Source organism: Austrofundulus limnaeus, unplaced genomic scaffold (genome assembly GCF_001266775.1).
Source record: "Austrofundulus limnaeus strain Quisiro unplaced genomic scaffold, Austrofundulus_limnaeus-1.0 Scaffold349, whole genome shotgun sequence".
Classification (NCBI taxonomy): domain Eukaryota; kingdom Metazoa; phylum Chordata; class Actinopteri; order Cyprinodontiformes; family Rivulidae; genus Austrofundulus; species Austrofundulus limnaeus.
Window position 1 is genome coordinate 346,380 of NW_013952751.1, and position 5,190 is coordinate 351,569.

Here is a 5,190-nt window from a genome sequence, read left to right on the forward strand (position 1 = left end):
AATTAGCACAAAGAAGTATAAAAATAAGCAGAACTGTAATTAAAGTTGTAAAGTGCAGGAAAAGTTTACATTTTTTGGAGGATTTTAAGGATGTAGAAGACAGATCCATTCCTTTTCAATAAGAACAAAAATAACTAAATGAAAAAGCTTAATGTCTCACAAAGTATGTTTCTCTGAAATACCAAAACTCCAAGCCAGAATGTCCTGAAGGAGCTGAAAGTTTCGATAGATGAATTGTTGAAATATCACAAAAATTACAGATTAAGATACGCACCTAAAAAACATATGGAAGACAAAAAAGATCATTACAATTAATGCTATCTCAGCGTGCAATATCAATATCACAAATGATTGCAATAAATCATAGACTGTCATAATCCAAATACCGTYAATGCTCACACCTGATTTAAGTGATACTGACACAAAGTATGGTGAGCGTGGTCTTWAAAGGAGAGACGGGGAGAAATGAGGAAGATGGAGCTTTATTGCATCTTATATTGTCATCACGATATTCAATAGTRTCAGAGTCATGTAATTAAAACCATTCAACCCTAATGAAAGCTTTATTTCTCTCCCTTATAACACATACCTGCCTACCCACCCATTTGGTTTCAGCCATCCTCCCTAACCCCCCGCCTCCCCCCGTCCTACCCCCTGTGTGGTTCCTTTGTGCTGAGGAGATGGAGATCTTTACCCATTTCCCCTCCTCCTCTGTCAAACGATCTGTCGCTGTCATCGTCACGMAGGCTCCATGTCGATCTGTTGGTCGCATCCTACTTTCTTTCTGTGCGTGTTGAGCGTTCTGGACGTTTTCTCGTTGACTTGAGTCGTGATTTCTCAGTGTGCCTCTTCTCTTCTCCTCCTCAAGGTTGTCTCTGTCCAGACTCCGTTTTTGACTCGAAACTAAACTGTTATTCTGCTCCAATCGAACGGCTCCACCTTCCTTCGTCTCTGAATTCACCCTGGCTGTCCTAGAATCCTCTCCTGTATCAATTTGTCCTCTTTTTCCTGCCGACATCACGCATTGGCTTCCTTCCCTTCCTTCCTCATTTCCATCCTCCATCTTTCTCAGCCCCTTCTCTTTTGTCCTCATAAATATTTCAGACCTGATATATCCAAATTCTCATGTCGGTAGAGCTTTAAAAAATCACTTAGCAGAAGACACAAGTCAGAGATGGTTTTGTTGTCCAACTTGGCTTGTCAACAACCATCTCCAATCAAGTTGGACATAAGTAGGTTTTTATGTGCCCGCTACTCCCAGAGGTCTTCAGTCCCACCTAGCTTTCCTGCAGAGCTCCTTTTAAACCCCAGTATCAATCAGACGAGCGCTTCGCTATCCTGCTATTAATAAAATATGGATCACACCACCAGTGGATGTCTGGGCCTAGGGAGCTACCCTACTTTCATTAAAGGACTGCGTGGTTCTCTACTGAYGACAGAATGCGGCCCGTGAGATATTTTTAGTCATCAAGCTAAGTCCCATCTCTGCACCRTGCAAAAAAATAAAATAAAATAAAATACACCAACAAATATAAAAGTTGGTTAATGCTGTTTTTTTACTAACAGCTTTTATATTAATGGAGAAGAGGATTTTTTTAGATAATTCAGGATGAAGCAGCAAAAAATGTCMCTATCATCCATACTAGACCGGCTGTGATGGTTTGACTGATAGGTTCAAAAATAGTCATGACATCTCCGGACCAGTTCTAAKGGCTAACCCAAATCAATGCCCCCTTCAGAACTGATCTAGTTCTTGAGTGGAACTGTTCTGCAGAGGATGGCACAACCTGCTGGCAGTTAAATGACAGATTGTCACTTGACTAAAATAGACAGTCCCCTGAATTGGTTTGAAGAATGACCCCCTTTTCAAGCATCCTATCTACAGAACTGCCACTTAGCACCGTAGTTTTGCACAATAAAAAGGGACAGCAGAATGTTTACYAGGTCAGGGATGCAGAATTCGATAACCTTCAGTCTGCTTTTCCTCTCTGTAAAAGCAACAAACAGGGAACGGTGACTAATCTCTGACGTTGTTGTCAAGGACATTAAAACAGCAAAATGATTCTTGGTTATGTTAAGAGCWGTTCTGTGAACTAAAAGAAACAATCATTTTGAGAACTGAAGGCTGCACATGTTGGTTTTACAACCAGAGAAATAAAAGACCTATAAAATATTTCCTCTTGACAGACTCAAAGTACATTTTTTCTGACCTTTCTTATTTTACCAAGAAAAAAAAACTCTTAAAGCTTGTCGTTCTGAGTGCAGTGAGTTTAGGTTTTAAATCTGAAAACAACATTTTAAAAAATACTGTTTCAGTTGACTGCTGTTTTTCTCAAAGGAAATCTCATCTGAGCTGTAGACGGCTAAGCCCAAACAATAAAAATGGTACTTGGATATTTGAGAGCTGCCTTTGTAGTTTCAAGTTCTGAAGCTTGTCAAAAAGTTGTTTTATTGTTTTTTATTCTTTATTTTTAAAATTCTGATGATGTGATAAAGATCCAGCTAAAACAAAATGAGGGATCAGATTTTTTTTTTTTTTCAACCAAAAGTTTTGACCAATTGGCAGTAGCCGTAAACACAATGCTTGACTGATGATTCATCCAATCAACAGTCAAGCATATGTTTAAAGTATTTTCTCATTTTAAAACACATTTTCCACCCAAATGGTTCTCTGTAAAAAAAAAAAAAAAGCATCTTGTGCATTAGGTTATAGGTTCACTGCAAGCAGTTAAAATCAGCCTGTGGTCAATAATTTAACCAACATTGTTGAAAGTCTTTTTACTTTAAAACATCAGAAATGAGGCTTTTGAACCAYATTATCTAATCGTATTGACATTAGTAATCTCTAACTGGTGTTAGTTACTGGTATTTCTTCAGTTGCAGTGACCATAAATACTGAATATGATTCATATTAGCCTCACTAAAGGGGAGGGGCTTTAATGGCAGAGTCGAAGCACAGCAGAGAGGAATGGGAGGAGCCTAATGRTTTTATCTCTACTTTTGCTCTATTTGAGAAACCTACAGTGACTTGTGGAAAAACAATAAGAATCCTTTACTTTTGAGTGTAATGATATAAATATTATTTTAAGTAAACCAGCCCATTTAGAGCTTTGTACGTAAGTGAACAGGAAAATGTTAAAACTTACTCTGGAACAAACAGAAACCCATTAAAGTGAGGCTAATATTAGTTTTATATGATCGTGACCAGGAGATGGATCAAGGAAATAATAAAGACGTTGCTTTGGTCTGTAGTGGTGAAAATAGAGTTGAGTTGAGCTAAAAAGCAAATCTCACAGTTTACTGATCCGTCTATGTTCCAAACTTCATCTGTGGTCTTTGGATCATGACTGTAAGAACAAASTCCAGGGCTGTGTCCAAAACAGCAGGCCRGGTCCTCCGAAGGCCGRATTTATCAGCCGCATACGTCACAGCGCCGCGACGAAGGACGTCCAAAACCGAAGACTCCTCCGATGTGGCCGACAAATACGTCCTTCCTTTTCCCCGATATGAAGGACAGGTCCGATGGATCCTTCCCGGCCCAGCATATCCCAKAATGCATTGCGGCCCGACCGTAGATTTTTTTAAGCTAGTAATGGCGGACGAAGCGAGAGAAAAGCATACGTTTTAAATAAAAATATGGCAATATAAATATAATTTTTTTTAGCAATTGTAATTCTAATACTTTTATCATTTGTATGGACATGTTTTTAAATATTATTTTTGCCATAAAAACCACGAAATAAACATGCACCTACAGCGGGTCAATTAGATCTTCAAATGTTACTTTTAAGTTAATTTTATTGTTTTGTTATATTAATAATTGCTAATATATTGATATTTTTTCTAATTTTGATCTATTTTTACTTCTGTTTAGTATCGTCATGGTTGCTAGGTGACATGGCGTACGCTGGGGTAAGGAGGGGAGGCTAGACCGTCCAAATTCACAGCCTCTTTTTTTTCCAGTCTTCCCGGTCTACCAAGGACCCGGCCCACCTCGACAGGGTAGTGTGGGTCCTCCGGAGGACCCGGCCTGTTGTTTTGGACACAGCATAGGATACAAGCAGCTTTTTAATTAGCTTAATATGCTAAGGTGTGGCTACTTAATGAAAATATGTGCAAAATTGGCCTTATTAATCTGCAGATGGTAAATATAAAGTTTATTTCAATAATTCCTATCCTCATTCCCAAAATGAATATAATCCAGCCTTTTTTTCCCAAAAAAACATCCAATTAAATCCTGTACGACTGAAAAAAGTTATATATTATTTGTAGAGATGAACAGCCTTTGAAAAGATTATTTTATTTATTTATTTTTGGATACTCTGTGTAGTTCATGTAAGCATCTAAAAACGTGAGATCCACCTTGTTTGACCAYTTGCTCCTGATAGAGGACAAAGATCGCATCTATTCTTTTACACATCTGCTCTTCCTCTCTGCTGCTTTATCCACATTCACAATTTCCTTCCTTTTCCCTCTCTGACCTTCCATCCCATTCACACAGCCAGGGAGAGTCTATCAGATGACCCAGGCTTTAAATCGTTYCCTCCGTAGCCAAGTCAGCCAGCTGAACCTGAACCTGAAACCTGTGTGTGTATAAATGTGTGTCTGTGTTTGTATGTGTGTAATCGGTTCAGGCCTGGCTGCGCTAACATGGCTCGCTGAGTGTGTTAGCATATTATTAGCCTGGGGTGTAGCTGAAGCACTTCTCACATTATCTGCCTTAATCACTCCCTAACCAGCCAGACAAACACAACACTGCATCCCTTCTTGCCCACAAATAACAAACTCCCCGAAAAAAAAACTGCCTGCTGCTGATTGGCTAAAAGCAGYGACAATCACGGAGGAGGTTAGCCACGCTCCCCGTCCCCCCTTTCTCTCTCTGTCTCTGTGGGGGATTTGAATTAATATGATTTTCCATCTGATTCCTGTCTCTCTGGGCCCCTGCAGATATATTGTCTGTGATACATCACTTTCCTGATGACAAAAGAGAGAAAATGGGCATCCAATCAGGCACACAATAGCTTGAATAAATTCAAATCGTTTCAATGCAAATTAGCGCTCCTGTACATTGTTGAGAGGAGAGAATTCAGGTAGGACTAATACGGCTAAAGAGAAAAGAGACGAGGAGGAAGACAGAGGCGAGGAAGCCAAAGCTCTGATGTCTCAGATGTCTTGTGGTCAATGTGAATG

At 39.4% G+C, this 5,190-nt stretch overlaps 1 protein-coding gene across 9 annotated transcripts in view; it reads left to right on the top strand.

Moving 5' to 3' along the window:
- Positions 1-5,190, top strand: part of celf2 (cugbp, Elav-like family member 2) — a 288,250-nt gene that overhangs the window by 233,710 nt on the left and 49,350 nt on the right. The window lies entirely within an intron of this gene.